The sequence below is a fragment of the Mesoplodon densirostris genome, chromosome X, assembly GCF_025265405.1.
Source record: "Mesoplodon densirostris isolate mMesDen1 chromosome X, mMesDen1 primary haplotype, whole genome shotgun sequence".
Lineage (NCBI taxonomy): Eukaryota > Metazoa > Chordata > Mammalia > Artiodactyla > Ziphiidae > Mesoplodon > Mesoplodon densirostris.
The window spans coordinates 2,376,576-2,390,310 of NC_082681.1; positions in this window are offsets into that span (position 1 = coordinate 2,376,576).

Here is a 13,735-nt window from a genome sequence, read left to right on the forward strand (position 1 = left end):
AATAAAAGTATGATTCCCCTAATTCATTAATAGTCAAGACTTTGCTATTGCAAGTGAAAAAAAGTAGAACAGAAACAATAAAAAATATCCACATTGGCTTAAGCCACTGCGAGAATTTCTGAAAGGTACACAGGTAGTTCCTGTCTTCAGGCATGGCTGGATCCAGGATTTGGTGCTCTGAGATGTGTCTTCTTCTTGCTCTAGCTTCCCCTCTGTCCATTGCCAGCCTGCCTCCCCTGCAGCCCCAAAAGTGTCACTGGTTGGATGGGATCACCACGGCCGCAGGAAAGCAGTGCTCCGATTGGCCAGGCCTGAGCCACATGCCCACCCCCAGAATCAGAGGTGACGTCAACTCTATCAGAACCATAATGGCCGAGAGAGAAGGAAAGGGGAGATTTTCTAGGGTGACATGACGATACCAGTACCAAGAGAAGGGAAACGGATGCTGGGTGACAAAACCCATAGATGTCCTCTACAGTGGTGCAGACTTTTCATCAAATTCATAATCCATTTCCAGTGTTTTAAAGGAACAAGACTAGGAAAGGTTATTCCTTAATCTAATAGAACAGTATTTTTATTTTCCCAAAATAAAAATACTTATGTCAAAAGTAATACATACGTGATGAAAATACTTAAACAATACATACGTGTGAAATTTACAAGGTGGAAGTTTCTTTCCGTAACGCTAATGTCTGGAGATGAGCATTCCTGACAGTGGAGGGGGCTCACTCTAGGTAGTTACTATGCATATCCCCGCACTTTCACATGGTGGCAGCACACTGTGAGAAGAGAACATACCATACCACGCAGAGATTCTCAACTTGTTTTCATCTTTCTTAGTACCCAGCTATCTACCTTGCTCTTTCTCTAACTGCCACACGGTTTTCCACTAGGATGGGCTTACTGTAATTCACTGAATCTTTACTCAGTTGAAGTTTGTTTACTCAATGCTAGAATTAACATTCTGGTTAACTCTGTCTTGTTGGCATACGCAAGACTTTCTCTATGATAGATTCCCAAAGGTGGGCCAAAGAGTAAAAACAGCTTCAACTTCAATATAAAATGCCAAATAAATGTCCCGATAGATTTACTAACACTCCAACGGATGAAGTGTAAGAGTCTTTGTTTCTAACAAATATTGGAGGTTGTTAATTAGTTAAATTATTCCTACACTAAAACCTGCCCTGTTCTCACCAAAAGGAAGACTTGAAAGGATCAAATTGTTTCCAAGTAACTTAACAGAGTCCCAGAAACAAGCTCAAGAATATGTTTGGGAACACAAATATCCAGCATCCAAGGTAAAATTTCACAGTGTCTGGCATCCAATATAAAATCACCAGGCATGAAAGCAGCAAGAAAATCCAATCCCATTAGGAGAGAAATCAATCACAAATAGGCATCCCAACTGGAAAGGAAAAGTAAGACTACCTTATCCTCAGACCACCTGATCATGTATGTAGAAAATATGATGTAATTCACAGAAGAGCTACTAAAACTATAAGCAAATTTAGTGAGGTTGCAGGAAACACTATCTGTTAGAGGGGGCTAACTCCTCCCCCAAAGACTTAATTGTCCCAAAACTTTTCTTCACTCGTCTGAAACAAGGTCAGTAGACCACAAAGGTCCAGTTCCAGTGTTTCTGGGTTGTTTGATCTTCTCCTGCAAACTAAGCTTTTTATTTTGGCAGGAATCAGACCTACTGGTACAAGGTGGTGGGCAAACTAGAATTCTGGTGGGAGGGCACACTTTCTGAGCAGCAACCATGTACCGTACACCAACGGCCTTAAAAAATCAGTAGAAAAGTGAACTTTTACCTCAGTACTTCTACCCATTGAAATCTACCTTGAGGACATAACCAGCCAGGCAACGACTTACACAGAAGAATTCCACTGACTCGTTACTTACAATAGGGATAAACAGAAACGTATTAAATGTTTAACACTTATAGTACTTCTTTTATGCAACGAAGTACATGTTTTTGAAGAAATTTTCGGGGAAAAAAAGCTCATATGTTAAGTGAAAATAATTCAGGAAAAAAAATAACCATGAACTTGCAAAAATTACATTATATTATTGTTATATGTAAATGAAAGTATACAACTAAGAAAATACCCCAAAATACTGGTAGTAGTTAACGCTGAATGACAGGACATAGTGCATTTTAATGTGCTTCCACTTCCTAAACTGTCTTCAGTTACCTTGTACTACTAGAATATCTGAAGCCCAGAACCTTCCCTTGGAACCAAGGACAAAGCAAGAAACCGTGGAGGCGCAGTACCTGAAAGTATACTCAGACACGGAATAGTAGTTCAGTTTTATTTTCTGCCGTAACAAACATTTCAGCACCCTCCTCCTCCAGCAACAGGGAAGCAACAGGGAAACAACAGGGCCAAGATCTTGTGCCCAAGACCAATGCAAGCAAACAATTAGGGCCCCATAATGAAGTGGCAACTAGTATAGGAATCAACGCCCTGGGGAGGGACGCCCTGCCTAGGAAGAGACGCTAGGTGAGTCCTACGCCCCCTCTCCTGGCCCGGGCTTAGTGGAAACACGGGACACAAAGTGCTGCATGGTCCGAACCAACGGGGAAGGCTGGGTGAGACTGGAGGTGATGGAAATCTGGAGTCGGCCAGGGTCCTCAGCACTCACTGGGCTAAAAGGGAGAGAGCAAAAGAAAACCAAGGTAAACATGGTAACTGTGAGCGGAACGCTCTGCCCCTCAGCGGGGGGCAGGCTCGGCGCGCAAGTCCACGTCCTCAGACCTCGCCTCTGGGGTCTCCAACTCACTCTTAGAACGAGCCCGGCCACCGGCCACCGGCCACCGGCCACCGCCCCCCACCGGGGCCCCTCGGAGAACACACACGGCGACGGTGCTGCCGCTCACCGCGAGCTCCTTCCACACCGCCCCTCGGTGGGGCTGCGCATGCGGCGCCGGGGGCTGGCAGGCCCTCTCTGCCTCCACGGGCCACCGGAGGGGCACCGGGAAGGAGCCGGTGGCGGCACAGTCAAGGAACCGTCCGTCGACCTGGCCTGGGCCGCAGGCCTGCGTCCCCTCAGGCCGTTCTCACTTGTCTCGGGCCCCTCCAGGTCTGCTCCCCTCCCTTCTGGTCCCTCAGGCCGTCTCCCCCCACCACCTCTCCCAGCCCCCGCTGACCCCCGGCCCCCCACCAGGCCAGCGCCTCCAACGGTCTTGGTCCCCCTTCCCCCACCCCTTCTCATCCCCCGACTGACCCAATTCTCCCCCCACTTCCACTGCCTCCCGAAGGCGCATCCCCCGGCCTCTCCTCAAACAGAATACAACTGGAGCAACTGGCCTCCGGATCCGCTGCCCACGGGCCCGACAAACTCACCCAGCCCTGAGGCGGCGTTTGCACCTGGTCCCCACGCAGGGTCTCCACCTGGTCCCAGCGCAGGGTCTCCACCTGGTCCCCACGCAGGGTCTCCACCAGGTCGCCCCGCAGCGTCTCCACCCTGTCTCATTGCAGCGCGTCCACCTCGGTTTCCCGGGAGATGGCGACCGCGCCCTGCGACGACGCGTATGCCCGACCGGCGCAAAGCACGTCCGTTCGGCCCACGAGCAGGCGGCAGCTGTGCGGCCGGTGGACCTCCACCCTCTTCTGGGGCACCTCTGGGGCCTTCTCCGCCGCCCTGGACTACACCACCTCGCGCCACGCCGCGGCCAGCGCCTGGGGCTGCCTCCTCCATGCTGCCTCAGGCTTCGCTTCTGCCCTCCACGCCCAGCACGAGCTTCTGAGGAAACGAGGCCGCCACAGGAAGCTCCGCCCCTAGGCGGTGACGTCACTGGGGCTACCAGAGGAGCACCTGCGCAAGCAGGCCCCGCCGCCATTCCCCGGATGTCACGTTTGCGAGGCCTCTGGGCACGTGACTGCTTCCCAGCAAACCGGCAAACCCCAGGCGAGCCCGATGCACCTGCAAGTCTGTGCTGGTGCCAGCCGGGCCACCCTCACGTGTGACCAGCTTGCTGAGTGCAGGTCCCTGTCATCAACTTGTGCAGGGAGTCGGGTGCCTCTGGGACAGGCCCGGCCAGCCCTCTCGGCTCCCACACGTAGCTCAAGTCTGCATGTGTGTGTGCACGTGCACGTGTGTTGGGGCCCGGCCCTGGGGGGCTGAGGCCAGGGATGCAGAGCGGGCGGTGCCTGCCCGCCTGGGGAAGGAAGTGGGGGACTGCTTCTGGGCCTGCTGTGGACGGCGTGGGGCCAGGCCGCCAGCGGCTCCAAGGCTCCAGGGACACAGACTGCAGCGACTCCAGGCTGCAGGCTTGGCCCGGGCCGGCCAGGTGCGTGGGGAAAACCGGCTGGACGCAAGGGCTGCGGCAGGGGGGGCGCGGGGGGGGGCGGGGGGCACCACCCCAGGGCCACCCCGAGTCTCCTGGCCCTTTGCTGGCACAGCCCTCATGGCCTTTCCCTCCCACAGGAACAAAGTCTTGCGGCTCTCCGGAGGGCTGGAGGTTCCGGGGGCCCTCAACTGGGAGGTGACCCTGTGTCTGCTGGCCCGCTGGGTGCTGGTCTACTTCTGTGTCTGGAAGGGGGTCAAGTCAACAGGAAAGGTACAGCCGGGGTGACGGCAGGCCTGGGGGCAGCACTGCGTGGGGGGATGTGGGTGTCTGCCAGCGACCACTGCTGCCACGGGAGGAGACTGCACCAGGGCCAGAGCCCGAGGAGGGGCAGGGACTTCAGTCCGGGCCACTTGATTCCCACCCCCTGGCTGGAGAGTCCTCCCCACCCTGCGCCTCCAGGCCCGGCAGCCTTCCCTCCCAAGTGGAGGGGGAGAGGCCCCGGCAGCGGGTGCCCCTTCCCTGCGGTGGGGGGCATCCCTGGCTCGCCTTCCCTCCCTTCCAGTTTCTCTGGGTTCTGGCTCTGAGTCAGTTTTTGACCTTCTCGGTCTGTCTTCCTCACCTGCCTGTCTGCCCTGGGGCACCCAGCAGGGAGCCTGCACACATCCCTCCCTCAGGGGCTCCCTGTCAGGTTGCGGGGACAACTGTGTGAACAGACAGAATAAGACAGCGTGCCGACGGTTGCGGGACACGCGGGACACAGCCAGGTCTCTGGAGGGCGGGAGCATTCCAGCAGGGTCCGCAGAGCAGCCGCTTGGCGCTGCTTGGGTGGGAGGCAGAGGCCTTTGCTGTGGTCTTGATCTTGCCTCTGTCTCTGGCTAGCTGAGTTCTAATCCCCGGCACCGAGGACCCCCGCCTCTCTGCAGACGAGGACCTGGAGTCGGCTCGGGAGGCGTGGGACCTGCCTGCGGGCTGCGGCCTCGCTCCCTGCCTCTCCCTCCCTCTGCAGCTGACCTGTACTTCTTGCCGTGGGGCTGCTGGTGCCCCAGCCAAACACCCAGCTTCCTTTGGGAGGAGCCGTGGCTCTGATGAGTAGAAGGGGGTGCCGCTGGGTGGCCTCCCTCCTCAGCACTGAGCACACCGGCCAGCTGTGGGGGGGGGGTGCGGACGGGGACCGTGGCCTTCCTGGCAGCCCTGCGCAGGCTGAGGGCCCCTAAGGGGGAGGTGGGTGCCACAGGACCCCTCTGAGGGGCCCCGCCCCCCAGGTCGTGTATTTCACCGCTACATTCCCCTACGTGGTCCTGGTTGTGCTGCTCGTGCGGGGAGTGCTGCTGCCTGGAGCCCTGGACGGCATCGTCTACTATCTCAAGCCCGACTGGTCGAAGCTGGCGTCCCCTCAGGTGAGGTAGAGGTCGGGTGGGGGGACACGGTGCGGGAGCAGGCCGGCCTAGCAGGGCTCCTCACACCTGCTCTCCCCTCGCTCACCTCCAGGTATGGATAGATGCCGGGACCCAGATTTTCTTTCCTTATGCCATTGGCCTGGGGGCCCTCACGGCCCTGGGCAGCTACAATCGCTTCAACAACAACTGCTACAAGTAGGCACGACGGCCCTGCCACCCCTGCCCTGCCTGCCCGTGGGCAGCAGGCAGTCTCACCAGCCCACATGGTCCCCTCTGCCCCCAGGGATGCCATCATCCTCGCACTTATCAACAGCGGGACCAGCTTCTTTGCTGGCTTCGTGGTCTTCTCCATCCTGGGCTTCATGGCCAACGTGCGGGCTTTCTCTAGTTGTGGCAAGTGGGGGCTACTTTTCGTTGTGGTGTGCAGTCTTCTCATTTCTGTGGCTTCTCTTGTTGCAGAGCGTGGGCTCTAGGTGTGAGAGCTGCAGTAGTTATGGCACGTGGGCTCAGTAGATGGGGCTCGTGGTCTCCAGAGCTCAGACTCAGTAGTTGTGGCGCACGGGCTTAGCTGCTCGGCGGCATGTGGAATCTTCCCGGACCAGGGATCGAACCCGTGTCCCCTGCCTTTGCAGGCGGATCCTTAACCACTGCGCCACCAGGGAAGTCCCTTGCCTTCTACCTTTGGTTGGGCACTACTCTAGGTGTGTTGGCTGCCTCATCTCATTAGCACCTCTGAAGTAAGCAGATGGCATTCTGCCCTTTTTACAAATGGGAAAACTACAGCTCAGAGAGATTAAATAAGCGGCAGAGCTGTGACTTGTCCATGTGACCCCAGGGTCTGTGTTCCTGCCTGTACATGGCCAACATGATCTACCCATTCGTGTTCCAGAGAAATATCAATAAAAAATACAGATGCTTATAAGAGGCCCTCCCCAAGTTAAGTCACATGCTCCCTAAAAGAGGTTTTCTGTGTGATCATCTCTAGCACATTAATACCCATTTCTGTCAAGTACCATTTATCGGGATGGGGTGATGTCTGCAAAAATATGGACAGAGGGATCCTGATGGGGCTTCAAGGCAAGCTCACGCCTTTTATAAGTAATGCACTTGAGGAGAAAGTGGGATGCAATTTCAAATAGGGTGGCCAGCAAAGCCTGGCTGAGCGGGTGACATTTCAGTAACCCCGGTGAACTCTGGATGAAGAGTTCTAGACAAGAAAAGGCCAGTGCAAAGGCCCTGAGGCAGGAATGAATGGGCCTCGTTTTTCCTAAAGGGCAAAGAGCCCTGTGGGGCTGGATTCAAATAGGCAAGGGGAAAGGGGAAGGCAAGGGAAGGGGAAGGGGAAGGGATGAAGCCAGAGAGGATACAGGCTGGATCATGTAGGACTTTTCAGGCCACTGTAAGGCTTTGTTTTCAACTCTGACAGGGAGCCCCTTGGAGGGTTTGGAACTGAGTAGAACAAAAACAATCAAAAATATCCACATTGGCTTAAGCCAAAGGGAGAATTTCTGGGTCTGTGTAACTGAAATGTACAGAGGTAGTTCCTGTCTTCAGGCTTGGCTGGATCCAGGACTCGGTCCTCTGAGATCTGTCTTCTTGCTCTAGCTTCCCCTCTGTCCATTGCCAGCCTGCCTCCCCTGCAGCCCCAAAAGTGTCACTGGTTGGATGGGATCACCACGGCCGCAGGAAAGCAGTGCTCCGATTGGCCAGGCCTGAGCCACATGCCCACCCCCGGAATCAGAGGCGACGTCAACTCTATCAGAACCATAATGGCCGAGAGAGAAGGAAAGGGGAGATTTTCTAGGGTGACATGACGATACCAGTACCAAGAGAAGGGAAACGGATGCTGGGTGACAAAACCCATAGATGTCCTCTACAGTGGTGCAGACTTTTCATCAAATTCATAATCCATTTCCAGTGTTTTAAAGGAACAAGACTAGGAAAGATTATTCCTTAATCTAATAGAACAGCATTTTTATTTTCCCAAAATAAAAATACTTATGTCAAAAGTAATACATACGTGATGAAAATACTTAAACAATACATACGTGTGAAATTTACAAGGTGGAAGTTTCTTTCCGTAACGCTAATGTCTGGAGATGAGCATTCCTGACAGTGGAGGGGGCTCACTCTAGGTAGTTACTATGCATATCCCCGCACTTTCACATGGTGGCAGCACACTGTGAGAAGAGAACATACCATACCACGCAGAGATTCTCAACTTGTTTTCATCTTTCTTAGTACCCAGCTATCTACCTTGCTCTTTCTCTAACTGCCACATGGTTTTCCACTAGGATGGGCTTACTGTAATTCACTGAATCTTTACTCAGTTGAAGTTTGTTTACTCAATGCTAGAATTAACATTCTGGTTAACTCTGTCTTGTTGGCATACGCAAGACTTTCTCTATGATAGATTCCCAAAGGTGGGCCAAAGAGTAAAAACAGCTTCAACTTCAATATAAAATGCCAAATAAATGTCCCGATAGATTTACTAACACTCCAACGGATGAAGTGTAAGAGTCTTTGTTTCTAACAAATATTGGAGGTTGTTAATTAGTTAAATTATTCCTACACTAAAACCTGCCCTGTTCTCACCAAAAGGAAGACTTGAAAGGATCAAATTGTTTCCAAGTAACTTAACAGAGTCCCAGAAACAAGCTCAAGAATATGTTTGGGAACACAAATATCCAGCATCCAAGGTAAAATTTCACAGTGTCTGGCATCCAATATAAAATCACCAGGCATGAAAGCAGCAAGAAAATCCAATCCCATTAGGAGAGAAATCAATCACAAATAGGCATCCCAACTGGAAAGGAAAAGTAAGACTACCTTATCCTCAGACCACCTGATCATGTATGTAGAAAATATGATGTAATTCACAGAAGAGCTACTAAAACTATAAGCAAATTTAGTGAGGTTGCAGGAAACACTATCTGTTAGAGGGGGCTAACTCCTCCCCCAAAGACTTAATTGTCCCAAAACTTTTCTTCACTCGTCTGAAACAAGGTCAGTAGACCACAAAGGTCCAGTTCCAGTGTTTCTGAGTTGTTTGATCTTCTCCTGCAAACTAAGCTTTTTATTTTGGCAGGAATCAGACCTACTGGTACAAGGTGGTGGGCAAACTAGAATTCTGGTGGGAGGGCACACTTTCTGAGCAGCAACCATGTACCGTACACCAACGGCCTTAAAAAATCAGTAGAAAAGTGAACTTTTACCTCAGTACTTCTACCCATTGAAATCTACCTTGAGGACATAACCAGCCAGGCAACGACTTACACAGAAGAATTCCACTGACTCGTTACTTACAATAGGGATAAACAGAAACGTATTAAATGTTTAACACTTATAGTACTTCTTTTATGCAACGAAGTACATGTTTTTGAAGAAATTTTCGGGGAAAAAAAGCTCATATGTTAAGTGAAAATAATTCAGGAAAAAAAATAACCATGAACTTGCAAAAATTACATTATATTATTGTTATATGTAAATGAAAGTATACAACTAAGAAAATACCCCAAAATACTGGTAGTAGTTAACGCTGAATGACAGGACATAGTGCATTTTAATGTGCTTCCACTTCCTAAACTGTCTTCAGTTACCTTGTACTACTAGAATATCTGAAGCCCAGAACCTTCCCTTGGAACCAAGGACAAAGCAAGAAACCGTGGAGGCGCAGTACCTGAAAGTATACTCAGACACGGAATAGTAGTTCAGTTTTATTTTCTGCCGTAACAAACATTTCAGCACCCTCCTCCTCCAGCAACAGGGAAGCAACAGGGAAACAACAGGGCCAAGATCTTGTGCCCAAGACCAATGCAAGCAAACAATTAGGGCCCCATAATGAAGTGGCAACTAGTATAGGAATCAACGCCCTGGGGAGGGACGCCCTGCCTAGGAAGAGACGCTAGGTGAGTCCTACGCCCCCTCTCCTGGCCCGGGCTTAGTGGAAACACGGGACACAAAGTGCTGCATGGTCCGAACCAACGGGGAAGGCTGGGTGAGACTGGAGGTGATGGAAATCTGGAGTCGGCCAGGGTCCTCAGCACTCACTGGGCTAAAAGGGAGAGAGCAAAAGAAAACCAAGGTAAACATGGTAACTGTGAGCGGAACGCTCTGCCCCTCAGCGGGGGGCAGGCTCGGCGCGCAAGTCCACGTCCTCAGACCTCGCCTCTGGGGTCTCCAACTCACTCTTAGAACGAGCCCGGCCACCGGCCACCGGCCACCGGCCACCGCCCCCCACCGGGGCCCCTCGGAGAACACACACGGCGACGGTGCTGCCGCTCACCGCGAGCTCCTTCCACACCGCCCCTCGGTGGGGCTGCGCATGCGGCGCCGGGGGCTGGCAGGCCCTCTCTGCCTCCACGGGCCACCGGAGGGGCACCGGGAAGGAGCCGGTGGCGGCACAGTCAAGGAACCGTCCGTCGACCTGGCCTGGGCCGCAGGCCTGCGTCCCCTCAGGCCGTTCTCACTTGTCTCGGGCCCCTCCAGGTCTGCTCCCCTCCCTTCTGGTCCCTCAGGCCGTCTCCCCCCACCACCTCTCCCAGCCCCCGCTGACCCCCGGCCCCCCACCAGGCCAGCGCCTCCAACGGTCTTGGTCCCCCTTCCCCCACCCCTTCTCATCCCCCGACTGACCCAATTCTCCCCCCACTTCCACTGCCTCCCGAAGGCGCATCCCCCGGCCTCTCCTCAAACAGAATACAACTGGAGCAACTGGCCTCCGGATCCGCTGCCCACGGGCCCGACAAACTCACCCAGCCCTGAGGCGGCGTTTGCACCTGGTCCCCACGCAGGGTCTCCACCTGGTCCCAGCGCAGGGTCTCCACCTGGTCCCCGCGCAGGGTCTCCACCAGGTCGCCCCGCAGCGTCTCCACCCTGTCTCATTGCAGCGCGTCCACCTCGGTTTCCCGGGAGATGGCGACCGCGCCCTGCGACGCCGCGTATGCCCGACCGGCGCAAAGCACGTCCGTTCGGCCCACGAGCAGGCGGCAGCTGTGCGGCCGGTGGACCTCCACCCTCTTCTGGGGCACCTCTGGGGCCTTCTCCGCCGCCCTGGACTACACCACCTCGCGCCACGCCGCGGCCAGCGCCTGGGGCTGCCTCCTCCATGCTGCCTCAGGCTTCGCTTCTGCCCTCCACGCCCAGCACGAGCTTCTGAGGAAACGAGGCCGCCACAGGAAGCTCCGCCCCTAGGCGGTGACGTCACTGGGGCTACCAGAGGAGCACCTGCGCAAGCAGGCCCCGCCGCCATTCCCCGGATGTCACGTTTGCGAGGCCTCTGGGCACGTGACTGCTTCCCAGCAAACCGGCAAACCCCAGGCGAGCCCGATGCACCTGCAAGTCTGTGCTGGTGCCAGCCGGGCCACCCTCACGTGTGACCAGCTTGCTGAGTGCAGGTCCCTGTCATCAACTTGTGCAGGGAGTCGGGTGCCTCTGGGACAGGCCCGGCCAGCCCTCTCGGCTCCCACACGTAGCTCAAGTCTGCATGTGTGTGTGCACGTGCACGTGTGTTGGGGCCCGGCCCTGGGGGGCTGAGGCCAGGGATGCAGAGCGGGCGGTGCCTGCCCGCCTGGGGAAGGAAGTGGGGGACTGCTTCTGGGCCTGCTGTGGACGGCGTGGGGCCAGGCCGCCAGCGGCTCCAAGGCTCCAGGGACACAGACTGCAGCGACTCCAGGCTGCAGGCTTGGCCCGGGCCGGCCAGGTGCGTGGGGAAAACCGGCTGGACGCAAGGGCTGCGGCAGGGGGGGCGCGGGGGGGGGGCGGGGGGCACCACCCCAGGGCCACCCCGAGTCTCCTGGCCCTTTGCTGGCACAGCCCTCATGGCCTTTCCCTCCCACAGGAACAAAGTCTTGCGGCTCTCCGGAGGGCTGGAGGTTCCGGGGGCCCTCAACTGGGAGGTGACCCTGTGTCTGCTGGCCCGCTGGGTGCTGGTCTACTTCTGTGTCTGGAAGGGGGTCAAGTCAACAGGAAAGGTACAGCCGGGGTGACGGCAGGCCTGGGGGCAGCACTGCGTGGGGGGATGTGGGTGTCTGCCAGCGACCACTGCTGCCACGGGAGGAGACTGCACCAGGGCCAGAGCCCGAGGAGGGGCAGGGACTTCAGTCCGGGCCACTTGATTCCCACCCCCTGGCTGGAGAGTCCTCCCCACCCTGCGCCTCCAGGCCCGGCAGCCTTCCCTCCCAAGTGGAGGGGGAGAGGCCCCGGCAGCGGGTGCCCCTTCCCTGCGGTGGGGGGCATCCCTGGCTCGCCTTCCCTCCCTTCCAGTTTCTCTGGGTTCTGGCTCTGAGTCAGTTTTTGACCTTCTCGGTCTGTCTTCCTCACCTGCCTGTCTGCCCTGGGGCACCCAGCAGGGAGCCTGCACACATCCCTCCCTCAGGGGCTCCCTGTCAGGTTGCGGGGACAACTGTGTGAACAGACAGAATAAGACAGCGTGCCGACGGTTGCGGGACACGCGGGACACAGCCAGGTCTCTGGAGGGCGGGAGCATTCCAGCAGGGTCCGCAGAGCAGCCGCTTGGCGCTGCTTGGGTGGGAGGCAGAGGCCTTTGCTGTGGTCTTGATCTTGCCTCTGTCTCTGGCTAGCTGAGTTCTAATCCCCGGCACCGAGGACCCCCGCCTCTCTGCAGACGAGGACCTGGAGTCGGCTCGGGAGGCGTGGGACCTGCCTGCGGGCTGCGGCCTCGCTCCCTGCCTCTCCCTCCCTCTGCAGCTGACCTGTACTTCTTGCCGTGGGGCTGCTGGTGCCCCAGCCAAACACCCAGCTTCCTTTGGGAGGAGCCGTGGCTCTGATGAGTAGAAGGGGGTGCCGCTGGGTGGCCTCCCTCCTCAGCACTGAGCACACCGGCCAGCTCTGGGGGGAGGGTGCGGACGGGGACCGTGGCCTTCCTGGCAGCCCTGCGCAGGCTGAGGGCCCCTAAGGGGGAGGTGGGTGCCACAGGACCCCTCTGAGGGGCCCCGCCCCCCAGGTCGTGTATTTCACCGCTACATTCCCCTACGTGGTCCTGGTTGTGCTGCTCGTGCGGGGAGTGCTGCTGCCTGGAGCCCTGGACGGCATCGTCTACTATCTCAAGCCCGACTGGTCGAAGCTGGCGTCCCCTCAGGTGAGGTAGAGGTCGGGTGGGGGGACACGGTGCGGGAGCAGGCCGGCCTAGCAGGGCTCCTCACACCTGCTCTCCCCTCGCTCACCTCCAGGTATGGATAGATGCCGGGACCCAGATTTTCTTTCCTTATGCCATTGGCCTGGGGGCCCTCACGGCCCTGGGCAGCTACAATCGCTTCAACAACAACTGCTACAAGTAGGCACGACGGCCCTGCCACCCCTGCCCTGCCTGCCCGTGGGCAGCAGGCAGTCTCACCAGCCCACATGGTCCCCTCTGCCCCCAGGGATGCCATCATCCTCGCACTTATCAACAGCGGGACCAGCTTCTTTGCTGGCTTCGTGGTCTTCTCCATCCTGGGCTTCATGGCCAACGTGCGGGCTTTCTGTAGTTGTGGCAAGTGGGGGCTACTTTTCGTTGTGGTGTGCAGTCTTCTCATTTCTGTGGCTTCTCTTGTTGCAGAGCGTGGGCTCTAGGTGTGAGAGCTGCAGTAGTTATGGCACGTGGGCTCAGTAGATGGGGCTCGTGGTCTCCAGAGCTCAGACTCAGTAGTTGTGGCACACGGGCTTAGCTGCTCGGCGGCATGTGGAATCTTCCCGGACCAGGGATCGAACCCGTGTCCCCTGCATTTGCAGGCGGATCCTTAACCACTGCGCCACCAGGGAAGTCCCTTGCCTTCTACTTTTGGTTGGGCACTACTCTAGGTGTGTTGGCTGCCTCATCTCATTAGCACCTCTGAAGTAAGCAGATGGCATTCTGCCCTTTTTACAAATGGGAAAACTACAGCTCCGAGAGATTAAATAAGCGGCAGAGCTGTGACTTGTCCATGTGACCCCAGGGTCTGTGTTCCTGCCTGTACATGGCCAACATGATCTACCCATTCGTGTTCCAGAGAAATATCAATAAAAAATACAGATGCTTATAAGAGGCCCTCCCCAAGTTAAGTCA